Source organism: Pseudopipra pipra, chromosome 5, assembly GCF_036250125.1.
Source record: "Pseudopipra pipra isolate bDixPip1 chromosome 5, bDixPip1.hap1, whole genome shotgun sequence".
Lineage (NCBI taxonomy): Eukaryota > Metazoa > Chordata > Aves > Passeriformes > Pipridae > Pseudopipra > Pseudopipra pipra.
Window position 1 is genome coordinate 10,194,973 of NC_087553.1, and position 15,674 is coordinate 10,210,646.

Sequence of the window (15,674 nt, forward strand, 5' to 3'; positions counted from 1 at the left end):
ATAACACAGTACTAAAAAAATTCGACTAGTAGATTTTACTTTACTTATATTTTCTACTGTAAGCTTTCCTTTCTCTCTGTTTTTGTAGTTTGTCTACCCAATGCCCTTACAGGCTTCTAGGCAGAGCCTTTCTCAACACACAAAGAATCTATTAAATCTTCTTTGGAGAAGGTAAACACGCATGAGGAAAGATGCTGGCATTATTTTGCACTATCTCATCCAGATTTCTGAATGCAAGTACAAAATGTGAGCAGCAGTGAATGACAGCTAGGGGTGAGTTTTTCATATAAGAGCCCATATTTACCCCAGAGCACTTGTATCTCCAGCACAGCACAGTTTCTATGTTAGTGCAGCAACTGGCTCGTATATGAAAAGCCTGCTAGGTGTACTGTGGGTGCTGTGACAGCTAATGGCCTCAGAAACAGGCAGACAGCACAGTTCCAAATCAAATGACTAATATGAAAATAACCTCAGACGTCAAGAGTGAGAACCCCAGACTAGCGATGGGGTACAGAAAAGAGAGGTGCATAGAAACAGAAAAAAGAAATACCAGTGCACTCAGAGGCAGAGCTTACTGTGACAATTGTCCAGCAAGATAAACAGAAAAAGGGGAATTTCCCCCCTCTTAAATGCAGCTGTAGAGCAGAGAGCTGTATGCCATACACCCCTCTTATTTTTACTGGGAGCCACAAACAGGCTGCCCTGTTATATATGAACTTTAATAATCTCACTCACATAAACATGTGCACTAAACCAGAGGATTGATTGTAACGTGCTTCCAGATAAAACATGAAGCTTTTGGGCCCACAGTCTGCAGTCAATTTCCAGACTCTGCAAAGGTGAAGTGAGACCTGAATATTTTTTCTGATTCCTAAGTTATTACTGACTCAAACATCCTGAATACAGATTAGAAGAATTACCTGATTATATTAACCTAGGGAAAGAGTTGAATAAAAAACCATGATCGTATTTCAGTGAAATAGTCTCCATTAGAGAGTAAAATCTCTCTCCCTCTCTCTCAAGTATTTATATGCAGCATGCAATGCTTTTTATAACCCATTTTTGGGATACTTGAATACAATTGAATATTGTCTGAAAGATGATGAAGTCACCTAGGACTCATCTCCTAGGACAGAATTAAGCTATCCCTCCTGCCAGTCATAAACACATAACATGCCTGCATTTAATGTTTGCTCTGTTCCGTTTGAAATGTTAATCATCTCTATGTAAATTCTAGCACACTGAAACTTAGTTCATATTAACTTCGAGTTACCTGATTTAGATACGGTAAAGGACAGCCATTTATCGGCTGCTTTTTTAAAGATCAAAGAAGCTTGGCCCTAAAATATGCCCCATAACATGCAAATGAATCTTAATGTCTCTAATTAGATTATAACTTGAGGGTTCTTTCTGCTGTTGAAATAAAGTGTTACTGTATCACGGGGCTTAATACACTCCAAGGATCTGATCTTCTCAGCAAGTCACAGCCACACTTCCTACTGTGGTCTGTGACGAGCCTCCCCTCGTTGGTTTTGTTACAGAAAAATTCAAATCTTCTTTTCCAACACCTCCTCTTCAGCTGTGACACTGATGACATTGTGGAAACGCCTGGGGAGTCGAGACTCCCCCACGGTGGGTGTCTGAGTTCCTGCGGCTCTGCTGTGCAACGTGCTCAGCAACCGTGTGTGACGAGGTTTAGAGGCTCCACGGACCTGCTGATGAGTAAGAAATTAATTCACACTCCAAGATTATTCTCCACTGCTGCATCTTTTACAGGGAGATAAGTGTGTCACAGTGGTTATCTCCCTTTAAAATCCCGGCGGTGAGAAACCCTTATACTTCCCCTGAGAGGTAGAAAAGTGAGGTCAACACTTCATCACATGCCTGTAAGTGACTCCACCTGCCATGTTTCACAGTAAAATAAGAATTTGCTGCCTCCATGATGCTGTAAAGTGGGAAACAAAAATACGGGGTAGGAAAATATTTTGTTTGACTGTGAAAGAAAAGCCTTAGTCACCTGGTGAAAATATATGCATTTAAAACTAAAAAGGTGTGGTTGGCAACTGGAATAGCACTTCCAATTGCACAGGGAATACTGCAAACTCCCAAACAGGAGCTACTTGGTAAGCAGGAGGTGAGAACAGCAAACGTGAAGAGATGGTTGAACATTTGTTACAAATGCAGCCCTTCTTCCTGCTCATGAATCATTTCTTAACATCCTGATTTCTTCAAGTACACTTGTTGATATGCTACAGGCTATATCTGTGAAGCAGCATTGCCAAGGAGCAAATATCATTATGAGTTATGTGCACAAGAAATGGGAAATCTGACCCATCTCTCTCTGCTGTCTTATTGTATCAAAATATTATACTGTAAGGTTGCCGGGGTTCCTGTCTGTATGTTTCTGTGTTTCTGTGTGGTGGTTTTTTTCAGTTGTGGTCTCTTAAATTATTCCTCAGTAAGCACTGGAGTGTTTATTTGGGCATCTCTAGGTTAATAATAAAATCAATATAAATGTTTTTCAGCTCATTTGTGAGACTTATTTTAAGCATTTGGATTTTCTGGAAACACAGAAGTTTACACATAGGGCAACTCTATTTTTTTTTTCCACACAAACACTGGATGGCACAAGAGCAGATAAAGGATTTTATCTATTAAAGAAATCATAAAATCATAGAATGGCCTGGGTTCGAAGGGACCTTAAATATCATCCAGTTCCCCTCTGCCACAGACAGGGACACCTTTCACTAGACCAGGTTGTTCAGAACTCCATCCAGTCTGATAACGAAGAAGAATTAGGGAGAAAAAAATAAGAACCTTAAGATATGTAATTATTTTCAAGAATATTCAACCTTGGCTCACAGATATTGGGATAACAAATACTGGGGCTGCACAAACAGTAACATAAATTGGAGATGACTATTTTTCAGCATGTTTAACATTCAGTTGTTTGTTAAAATAAAACAAGTGGTAATTCCACGATCAGGTTTTACACTCAAATGGGTTGTTTCATTGTGTATTTTTCCAAGTACGTTAGAAGACTTGGTTTGCATGTTCAGCACAGATTTGTAAGAATAAAAAAATGTGCAGAATAGATTTGAGGACTTTCACTGCCAGCCTGCAAGTTTCACACCAAAATCTGTGATGTGCAAATGCCAACATTCTTGAGTAATTAGGTCAGCACCTGAGCATTAGTGAAATACAGACCTTTGCCGTAGGATTTGACCAGAGATTCTTTTAATGGTTGGACAAGATGAGAATGGGTATTGTGTTGTTAGTCCATGATAGGGCCAGGGCAAGGAAAAGGGTCTTCAGATGGGGCTCAGGTGGATCCACTCTGTCTGTGGGGACACGGACAAGGAGTTGGGCACTGATGAGCTTTAAGAACACCGTGCTCTGAAGAAGCTAATGAAAGGGGATGGCAGCAGAGTCCCTCAACAAAATAAAAGTTGTGAGTCTAGGAATTAGAGAGGGAAGCCAAAGGCTGTGGCTGAGGCTCCCTGGAGAAACTATGAGTTTCCTTCATGAGCAGGAGTTGGCAGAGAATTAGAGAGCTGAACTCCCTCAGCAAAGGTGACCTAATATTTCAGCTGGAATGGTCAGAAGAGGCTGGCTCATACCAGACCTAACGAAGCGGAGCTTCCCAAAAGGAAACTTTTTTCCATATGAGTCATGCTCTTGCAAGAGCTGAGAACCTTACAGTGTCAACAGTGTGCAAGGAATGGGAAAGCAGATGGATGAGACTATGCCTGAGCCTTACATACAGATATGCAAATTTAAAGAGAACCACCCAAAAAAGTCATAAGCTTATGGTAATAAAGACATGGATTTACATGTAAAAATTCTAGGTCACTCTTCTACAAGAGCAAATCTCTCACTGAAGGAACCTTGCCTGCTCCTCACGACTAAATTAAACCAAAAATATAGTCATCATGCCAGCTACAGTCAGTATTACAAGATCTGCAGGTCTAATCCACTTTCCTGTAATATGAGTGGAATTGCACTCACCTTGTATGCTGTAAGTTAGTGTAGGTCCATTTGACACTGAGCATTTTTAACTTCTTTTCTTCCCAAAATTCATCATACTTGTGTCAGGATGAAAAATTACAGCAGAAAAGGCGAGCTAAGTTAAATACATAACAAAAATGGGATATAATTAGGAGACTTTTCTTTTTTGCTCTTCTACCAAAACAGATTTTCTATATAATTTTGTTATGAATAATCTTCTATGACTCTATTTAACTAGCACAGTTTGCTCTAAAAAGCTACACACGTGCTTCTAACACTATACTAAAGCAATGTTGGATCAGATGTAGCTGAAACTGGCAAAAGTATTTTTTTCTAGTATGTCAGAATAAACATAGAACACTGGATTTATTATTCTGAGGTTAAATTGCCTTTTGATTCTAGTGTGGTAAATATTACTCAGATGATTTTTATTCTAGTGGCATGCATAGTCTCTAATGACACTGGGCATTTGCTGATCCCAATATGGTTAGCATTTGGGTCCATTTATGTGGGTGGTGATGTGTGATAAAGATGAAACATTTGGGTTTTGTTTTCTGGATGTTCACTAAGTCATTTCCAACTCGATTTGTTTGAACCAAAGTGAAAAACTTACTTTGCAACAAACAGGCCTGAATTTATGAGCCACTTTTTTTCACATTTATGTCTTGAAAAAATGAATGTTTTTAGCCCACAGGAGCCTGAGGCTTTACTTGAGAATAAATTATTTGTAATATCCTGATTTATTGTGGTGTTTTGGGGCCACATGTTTCTGCCTGGAGTGACACCAGTTAGAGTTAATAGCATCTGCCCAAGGTAGTCTGATTTCACTTCTGGCCACTTGGTGCTATAAAACTTAACATGGATCTTTGACAACATCAGACACTTTCTGAAGACAGACCTTTAATTTTATGTTTGCATTGCACAGGAAACATTGCAGATAATGCATGAATATCAAAATGTTATGCTTTTTTCCACAGAAGGCTGATCTAAATGAGTTTAAGGTCTCTTAAACTGGTCTGTGTTCGACAGCCAGAGAGAGTGCTTTAAACAATTACATTATCCTGAATTAGAAGATATTTGGATATGTAAGTGATCTGGCATAGCTTTAGAAAACTGGTCTAAAATGTCAGGTGAAAACTCCTTGATTTGGTCTCCAGTTTGTCAAATTTGGTCACCAGCAGGCAATTTTGGAGTAGTAGCTTTCTCAGTGGATCACAGACGAGAGACCTGGAACTGAAAAGCAAAAAGAAATAAAATATGTTCCAATTGGCACTACAGACTTGGTTTCCTTTGTACTTTAGGGGACTGTGGTTAGTCTGCTTTAGCTTTGATGTGCTATGTAATTGTTCACCCTCTATCACATCATCTGTGTGCTTCTGGGACCTTCTGGTTCCTGGCAAGCTTGAAAATCAGGCAATTTATTTTGGTAACTAGGTATGGACATAGGAGCCCAGATTCAGATATTCATTTTCCTTGCTGATAAATCACTTCTGGGCAGCATCCTGCCAGCAGCACAAACGCCATGCTGGAAATGAAGAGCTTTTAGCCAAATCAGGACTTCACGAGTATCATGTATTGCAATATTGATTTCAATTTCTTTATGGATGAGATTCTTTCAACATTGTTGCCTGCTTTGTATATTTAGAGAAGGAAATAACTACAACATTTCCATTTCAGAAAAACAGCTTTGTGGCCTACTGTCTGCTGAAATCCATTAAGTGACTCTGCAGGGTGGAAAAAGAGGTTGCTTTTTCTCTTTAGCTTGTATTTTATAGCTCTGTGATAGAGTCTGAGTCTTCCTGTGTGGTCAAGGCCATCCACCTGGCTGTTGTATTTTTGTCTTACGTTTGTTTATATCTGCATCCCTTGTGGAAAGCACAGAGCACTTACTCTCAGAGCACTGAAATCGTAAAAATACGCCGTTCTTTCAGAAACACTTTGTCAGCGATAGGGAGGTCATTGCCAAGATGAGAACAAACCTGGCAGAGACTCTCTCCTCCAGCTCCACCCAGCCTTGCGCAAGCTTCCAGCCGGCTTTTTAGCCCTGCATCCCTAACTGGTTCCAGTCTGCTGCCTGATGCTGAAATTGCCGTTGTTGTTGTTGTTCTTGTAAGGTCAGCAAAGGCCTCGGGTTTTGTTTGTTTGTTGGGTTTTTTTTTCCTTGATTCTGAGCTCTTTCCTGTCCTGTTATTGCGTAACTGGAGCCCTCGACAAAACATGTGTCCCTGAGACTGCGCTCTCTGGGAAGCGCCGGGCTCGAGGAGGAAGTTGCCAAGCTGCAGTAACAGCGTTTGTATTCCGGGTAAAAATTCCTGAAATGATTTTGGACTCCACCGTGCTGCTAAAAGCTGAAAGAGACCTTTTTTACAGCAGAAAAAAACCCCCATACCGAACACTCAGCAAGCTGTTCAAAAGTTTGTGTCATTACTAAGACTTTCATTTCCACTGGGACGTAGCGCCGGGTTGGGTTTGTTTGTGTGTTTGCAACGCTTGAAATACGTGACAGGCTTCTGGTTTTCCTCTTCATTTGTTCTTCTTAAACACAGTTGTTAAATGTTACAAAGACGCCCTGTTTTCTACAGTTGCTGAAGCACACAGTGAATAGACCTTTTTGGTGAACCAATGATGCATTACCTTCATTTGAGATTCCCCAAAGCTTTTGGTGCATAGAGAATCTGTTACAAATAAACAAAATAAATAAATAAGAAGTAATTCTTATGATTCTGCTTATAAGTCATATATTTTAAGGCTTGAAAGACTTCTCATTTCTGCTTCAGATTTTCTAGTTTTATGTTTCCTTCTAAGTAAGGCAAGGTTGTCTTGTTAGACCTACATGTGGTATACATTTTGTTAAGCTTTTTGTTCTCTGTCAGCTTTACTAGTCAGATATTACACTCGTAATCTGGTCCCCATAAGGCTGATCCTTTCTGAAGACTAACAGAGCCCTGAAGAAATGTTTAAGGGATGTGACTGTAAACACAGGGATTGTAGTTAGCATTGATGCTTTTGCAGGAAAGCATTTGCCAGAAGTTTCTTGTGTCAATTATTTCTGATAGGATTTTGGCTTTGGATAACCCAACAAATATCTGACGTGCTGAATTAAGCAACATTATTCCAAAAACATACTTGTATTAAGTTTTGTGATGACTATGGAAGTAACTGGGTTCTTACTTAAGAAGCACTTATCCAGTACTTCCTGTCTTGGAAAGAACTACAGTGCCTTGATAGTGAAAAGCAATGAAGAGCTGTGACACCAAAAGAAGTGGCAAATTATTTCAATCTTATTTTGTTCCTTTTTTTTCTAATCCTGTGTAGACCTGTGAAATCCATTTATTTATAGATTCCTCTCTATCATCAGTGTAACCAAGCTATCTTTCTATATCTAACTCTTTCATTTCTGGTAATCACAGTAAAAGTAGATGATAATTTCTCATATTTTTCTTGGAACAATTTCTTTCCTTTTTCTAGTTTCCTTAGGAACTGGCTATAAACAACTTATATATGAAGTATAATAATACAGCACATGTCCAGAACTGAATCAGGTCTCTGTCAGGTCTGCAACTGAACAGGCTTGGGTTGGGTCTTTTTGTGGGTATGGGGTTTGTTTGTTTTGCTTTGAGGGGTGATTTTGCCTTTTTGTTGTTGTTATTGGCGGTTGGTTGGTTGGTTGTATTTTTTTTCCCAGTGACAGCTACTTTAAAAGCAATTTTATCTTTTTTCCACTCACATTCAGTATTGTGGTTCTAGCACTTCCCTAGGAACTGCCAGTCAACATCTAACATAGCTTTACTGGGGGAACACAGGCTGACATTTACTGGGTGAACGTATTTTCAGATATATGACTGAAACATTTGTACTCTTTTGGCACAACTGTCCCTTGCACAACCATTCCAGAATCAATTTGAGTTTTCAACCTCTTAGATTTATCTTTTGTGCAGTATGGTGCTGTCTAACCCGTTCCATTATCTCCTGTGGCAACATGGAAGCATCTTCTGATCTCAGCCCCCTTTGGGTAGCTTCTAATATTTTTAGTTATTTGCATGTCACTCCAATGTGGTTACACACTGTTCCCTTTCTTTTTTCTTGTCACCTGTGCTGGATGCAGCCTATAACCCCAGCCTCTTCTACAGTTTATTGTTACCTTCTCTGGTGTGAGCATTTCTATTGCACTAATGCTATTATGCTGGACAGATAGCTTTCTCATTTCTTTCAATTTTATTCTTTTTTGTTGACTTGATAGCATTACTGAAAATAGCATTACTGGAAATGTTGTATATTCTGCTGGTGGCGTAAACAGTGCTGCTGGTTTACATGATCTTTTCACTAGTGGTCAACAGCACTGAAGAAATTGTTCCCTGGGATAGCTGGACTAGTAAACCATTTTCTTTCACAATCACATAAACAGCGCTGAACAACTCTTGTTGAAAAAAACATCCTTTCTTCTGCTTGTTTTTTGTTGCATCAGGCAATCTTCATAAGTGGTGCTAGAAACAAAATCTGTCTATCATCAAGCAGGAATCAAGCACGTCCTTTTCCCTGCAAACTTTCTCCTTTCCTTTCGGCATGAATAAAGGGACACGCAGAAGATAACAACTGCATTGTCCCATCTCCTACCACACACATCAGGACATTTATCTGATGCTCTCGTGGCTTCTTTAAATGCAGTTTAATACACCCAGGAGGGGTTTACACAACTCCTCTAGCATGGTGGCCCTGTGGCAGAGAGCTCTGCTGCTGCAGCTCGCCGGGAAACACCAGCAGTCCTTGGGCCTCTGGCATGCTCTAATTGCTCCTGTTTTCTATTGAGCAGGGTTGCTTCATTTTTCAGCGCTTTTGCAATCCCCTCTGCAGTTGTCTTTATTATAGGCTCTATTTAAATGCCCTTCCCCCTCCTCTTACTGAGGAATTCTGGTTTTCTTTTGCTGTCATTTCCACAGATTCAGGATTACTTAATTTCTTTCGGTTTCAGAGTGCTCCTGTTTTTCTTTCAAGCTTTTCCCAGCAGCCTGATCTCACTGAGATTTTCTTACGTTCTTTCTAATTTGAGAATAGTATCCATTTTTTTTTCTCATGACGTTTTTAGGAATAATAATGCATAGTGGCAAAGCTTCAAGAAGTTAATCTCTGCAACCTGCAAGTCTACCATGTGCTTTCTTGTCCTCTCTGAAACCTGAAATATTAAAAGATACATGTTTAATGTTCTCAGTGGCTTGGCTGATGGAATTAACATAAGCATGCTGAAATGTCATGGGGAAAGCAAAACAAACAGAGCTTATCTGGAAAAATAAAGCAGCTGATCTAGATTTACAGAGGAGCACAGATTTCAGCGTGGAAAATGAAATCATCAACTGCAGAAAGCAAAATGGAAAGCCAGAAGTCAGTTGTAACGGAAGGCTCGGTACAAGAGAGAGAAGAATGGTGTCACATGGACATTAAACATAGAAAATGAGTGGGCAGGTAGAAAAAAAAAGAAGTGATAGTCAGAGCAGACAGGAGGGAGGGAAGCCTCATTATTCACAGCACGAAACTGGGTCCTCTGGGGACCAGCTGGAGGAGCAGAGTTTTGCAGAAATTATCACAAGAGAGGACAGGTGCACAGCCAGCGTTGGAGAGAAGATGCAGCCTTGGGGGAAAAAGAAGAGCAGAGGACAGGTCATCCTGTCACAGCTTTTACTGTTTCTGTCGTCTTGAGAAGGAGCAGAAGTGTAAATGGAGGGGGAGAGCAGTTGAGTTAAAGGGGAATGCTGGCAAAGGCAAAGATGATGAGGAGGACGTAGGGTTCAAGACAGAATGGGAACCAGCAATTTCACAGGAAATAAAAGGCAGTCGAGAAAGGGAGGCAAAATGAGAAAGTAGAAGCTAGTGGAGCACCAAGGCAGAAAGCAAATAGAATCACAAAATCATACAACTCTTTAGATTGGAAAAGACAAGATATTTTAAATATGCAAAAATCTGTAAAAAAATTTAGGATGAAAATTCTTCAATGCAGAGAATGTAATTTTGGAAAACCAAAAGTATAAGGATAAAAAAAAACTACTGCAAATCAAGGTGGGTTAACCTTTGCTACAAGCTGGGACAAATGGAAATAGCTGGGGGAAAAAAGAGATGTATTAACAGCAATATTTAAGGGAGCTACAGACTGTGTGTGATCTGTGAACCACTAAGTGTTTAATGAAAGATAACCCTGTTTTCAGCTAATACAATCCTGCCACACGGGGCTTCTGCCTCCCCTGGAAAAGAGAGCTCCACACAAAAAAAATAAAAATAATAATAATAATAATAAAAAAAAAAAAAAAAAAAAAAGTTGGAAACCATTAGAATGACAAGAGTATATGAGAATATACAGAGTATGACAGAATTACACAAGCATAAAACAATGCACAGATGAGCAACTGAGACAGTGGGTTTCTGGCTGTAACCAAGTGACCCATTGCCTTAGAGGCTGGAACGCTCCCCAGTTCAGCAACTGTTGTCAGGGATATTTGGTGCCAGAAACTGGATTAGCGGAGCATTTTTAGTTTATGTTTCACAAATTTCTTTCTCTCTTTTATCTTTGTTACTTTTACATGTATTCATGTTGCCCTTTTCTTCGTATTAAAGGTGCCTTTTTATCACCAATCTAGCATTTTCTTCGATGCAACTTAAAAGCCATACGTGTAAGCACTATCAGAGTGAAAACAACAGATGCAACAGAGAAAAAAAGGACCAGAAAAACTGGTAAGTAGAGAACACTATGGAGTAGAAACTAAAAAAGTTCAAAGCAGATTAAATTCTCCAGAAATGGAGGATAGTTGGAGTAGATTCAATCAAATAACACCATTTTTCTTTAAAAAGGAGACAGAACTGATGAAAAGGAAGATGAATTAAGGTAACTCTGAGTACTGAAAGACCAGAAGCACCAGATTGCAAATGAGAAATCCTGTGCTATAGAGATTTGAGAAAATATTGCGGTCTTGGAAAGACTGGAATATTTGAGACATGGCCATTGTAGAACTCAAACTAAAAAGGAAATCTTTCAAGATACTTACAGTGTTTGAAAGTACTGTTGATCATGTAATTTTCAAAATCAGATCTGAGACCAGAATACTATAGGGATCAAGAGACCTTCAAAAAAAGGCTGCTAGAAGTACACAGTTTCAGCTTATTAAAGACTGTGAAAATTAAGTTGGCTGCAGAACAGAGCTAGATATGATAACAAGTTTTGAAAGGGAAGCCAGCTGATGCTACAGAACCTCATCTCAACATAAAGAAGCAGAACAGGTCTGAATAGTCAGAGGTGAAGTGTAAAAGATGCAATCAGCCAGGGTGAATTTTCAAGAAGTAATGGAAGAAACTGGAAGAAAATGCACAATTAAATTCATAAGAAGTAAAAACATTTTGCAAAAGCTTCCCATCATTGGCTACAGTCATCTTTAAAAGAAGTGCTCTATATGGGAGGTTCTTCATGGGAATTGTTCAAATGGCAGTTGTGTTTCAGGTGGGATTTGTCTTCTCTGACTGCAGCAGTTTGCAAAAGAGGTCTCTCCTTCTGCCTGGGAAAGAATCCCATCGTAGTTAACAGAGTGCTAGTCAGTGTAGTCAGAACAGCATAAGGTGTGATTCAACTGTGCAGAGACAGGTCCCCACACCAGAATAAGAACTGCACCCTAGACTATATTGACTACACTGATGAGCCCACTGCTGCTGTAAAAAGAGGCCTTGGAAGACACCTTCATTTTGTCAGAAAAATCCAATGCTAATACTTAAAATGCAATGAGTACGAGTTTGGACACAATTTTGCAAGCCAAGTTCCAATAACATTTTGTTCAGCTATGTAATTATTCAGCACAAGTAGGTAAAAATCTTGTCATGCAGTGAACAAAATATTCTTACTGTGAGTAAAATGTAAATCAGATGTAAAGGAAACAAATGTGAAAGAACAAAACTCTGTCTTACCTCCCATTGGGAGAGATAAAACTATGGAAAAACAAGAGTTCATGACAATAAAATGAAAGAGATGTGCATAGGAAAGCTGAAGTACCCAAACCACAGCAAAATAAGAACAGAATTTCTAGTAAACAATCCAGACCAGAAAGAACATGCTAACATGATAAAAGGTGAGTGCTGTTAACAACAACACAAGTGTTGAAACTGATACTACCTCATATCTAAATATACTCAAGGAAATTTCAGATCAACAAGTTAAGATGTGGCTTGGATTTGCCTATCATGCTGGGAAAATTACAGGCTAAAAATAGATCACTTTTCTTTTTATTTTGCTGTAACACTATTACAGAATATCACTGCAACCCTGGTAATCTTATGTCTCATCCATAGAGACTGACACACATATTACGCCAACCGTAGTAATTACAGAAAATGGACCAGGATTTGATTACGATGCTAAATGTCTTGCAAAAATACTATCACTTAAAGCACTTCACAGCCAAGACATCCACAACATAATGGTTCTATGGAAAATGTCATCAAGGTTGCAACAAGGGTGTCTACAAAAATCTCAAGGGTGAAACGCTATTATTTCACCTTACTCTGAAAACAGACTGTCAGCTGCTGAAAGTTTAATGGAAATAGCTTAAAATTCATTATATAATTGGTATTAAATACAAATATGCTTTAAATTCTTACCAGTCCCAATACAAAAAAAAAAAAGGGGGAGAGGGAAATGCACATGAGAAAAGGTATGAGAAAAGACCACCTAAGTGGTGGCCCTTGCAGCCACAGGGCCCTGTATCTCACATAATCCAAGCCTCAGGTGAAGCTCTTCCACACATTCCACGTGAAGTTCCTCCTTATTCATTCAAGCAATAACTGAACAAAGACAATTCCTAGGAGAAACTCATCTTCTGCTTCTTTCAGAACAGAGAGAGCTTCTGCATCTCCTATGATTTGAAACAGAGCAGGTTTTTGAGCAATAGGACAGCAGCAATGAAGAGAATTGTGTGAAGAAAAGCAGATGCTGAAGTCTACCAGATACTGCAGAGATTTATGAAACAGAAAAGCCAGCTGAGAGACAGACAGAGAACTTGTTTGTGTTCTACTGTATATGATTTTCTTCTGGATGATTCAAATGAGAGGGTTATTTGAAAGATGAAATCCCCTGCTTTCAGTCAGGTGTAGCTAGAGATAGCAGCTAGTGAGAGGAAAAGTGGAATATTGAGATCACTGAATTTCCCTCACAAATTCTTTCCTTCTTAGCATTATTTTAAACTAATCCTAGTAATAAACATGATTTTAAAATATCATTTTGCTGTTGTGTGAAAGAGCCAGACAATCATTGTCGTGGTAGGCTTGAGGGTTTCCTAAGCAAGAAGGCTGTGAAATGGTGTGGAAAGGTATGAAAGAAGGTTCCAGCAAAGTAGTTTTTGATCTTGAGGCCTCAATCTTAGTTGAGATATTGAATATGATAGGATCTGCAAAAGAAATCTGAAGATTCCAACTATGGCATCCATCATTTCAGGCTGGAAGACTTTGCAAGAAGCTCATCATGGTATACATGACACGGACCATACAGTAAACGAGTCTCTGAAAAGAGACTTGTAACCGAAAGTGTTCTCTGTTCAAAATTGCACTGAAGAGTCAATAAGATTCTGATAAGATGATGCTGGTTTGGGGAGCAATAAACCCTTTTGCTTTTCTGGTGTTGCCTGCCAGGGAAAGGCAAATCTTACATTCTGGCTTTGGAGTCTGTTTTGCATTAATGTGACAGGATCTTTAACAGAAATTGGCGTCATTCACTGTCCTCAAGGTAACAAAATTTGTACACAACAGAGTTATACCTGGAAATCATTAATTGCAGCTAAAAAAAAAAAAAATTAGTTGCTAAATGTGAACAACTGCTTCTTCTGTCAAGCACAGATTGCAAAACTTATTAAACTGTAAAATACCGCTTTGTTTCTACTGCCTGAGTGTGCACAGGCCTTGGTTCTGAATCTCACATACTGTGAGAACAGTCTGTGAGGGTATCTTGTGCTGAAGGCAGGGAGGCTAATGACCCAATGCTTGTTCAGTCAGATTGATGCTTTACACTGACCCAGAAGAGGACTCCTGTGCCACTTGTACCAGTGACCCCCAGAAAAACATCCAGCCTCCAGAGCTACCAGACAGGAGTCCTGAACTGTTATCAGGCTTTTTATTTAGAGCAAAGGAGAGGCTCCATTCTACCAACAGAGCTGTCTGCAGAGGCTGTGTTCAACAGCTTTTTTCCTCTTTCTTATTTCCTCTGACCTAGGCTAATTGCTTCTTTCATCTGCACAGAGATATCCTGACTCCAGAGAACGTCAATTAGTGGATTTGTTGATTTTTCTCCCCTCCCCTCCCCATCACTGAGGAATGTAGCCTAAAGGAGTGGTTCCCCTCTTCTCACCCCATGTTGGATCTAGTTATCAAGTGACCTCAGGATGTGTTGGATCAGCTTGTTGACCTCATGAGAAATTAATTATTTCAGAGAATCTGTGATTTCTTTTCTACCAGATCAGCAAACTGATGTAATTCACCATGGACTGCAGTATCAGTGCAAAGGCAAGAAAAACTAATGTTTAGGGATGGGGTAAAAAGGAACCCAGCCTTCAGAAGTGGTTCCCTCGTGAGAACACGTAACATAAAACTGCACCTCCAGCAATGGTCTTTTTCTGCAATATTAAATGTTATATTGTCTCATTAGTTAAACAACATAAAAATGTAAAGACACAGACTCCATGAAATAACCTCATCCAGTTTGATTCATATTGACAGAACACACAGAATCAATCAATCCTGGCAAACGCAATCTCGTGAAGAGGTTTTAGTTGGAGTGTCTGCACCTGGAATTGGGGCAATCCTGGATGTTAGTACAGACTGGGGAGTGAGATGCTGGAAAGCAGCACCATGGAAAGGGACCTGGGGTCCTGGTTGATGGCAAATTCAATAAGATTCAGCAGTGCCCTGGCAGCCAGGAGGGCCAACTGTGTCCTGGGGGGCATCGGGCAAAGCATCACCAGCTGGTCGAGGGAGGGGATTGCTCCACTCTGCTCTGCACTGGGGCGGCCTCACCTGGAATATTGGGGCAGTTTTTGGCACCATAATGTAAGAAAAACATTAAGCTTCTAGACAGCATCCAAAGGTGGGCAACAAAGATGGTGGAAGGTCTTGAGGGGAAGCCTTGTGAGGAGCAGCTGAGGGCACTTGGTCTGTTCAGCCTGGAGAAGAGGAGACTGAGGGGAGACCTCATTGCAGTTACAACTTCCTCAGGAGGGGAAGGGGAGGGGCAGACACTGATCTCTTCTCTGTGGTGACCAGTGACAGGACCCAGGGGAATGGCCTGAAGTTGTGTTAGGGGAGGTTTAGGTTGGATATCAGAAAAAGGTTCTTCCCCCAGAGGGTGCTTGGACACTGGAACAGGCTCCCCAGGGCAGCAGTCACAGCACCAAGCCTAACAGAGTTCAAGAAGTGTTCTCAGCCACATGGAGTGCTTCTTGGGACTGTCCTGTTCAGGACCAGAAGTTGGATTTTGGTGATCCTTGTGGGTCCCTTCCAATTCAGGATATTCTATGGACTGCATCCACTCCCTGCTTCAGAGGCTTCATCAGCTGCTATGCTCATGTGTAGTCCTTTTTACTTGGCTCATCATGTTTGTTGTCACCTCATACCTGTCGGGAAAGGTGTGGATGGAATTCTCTGAGTCTTATTCA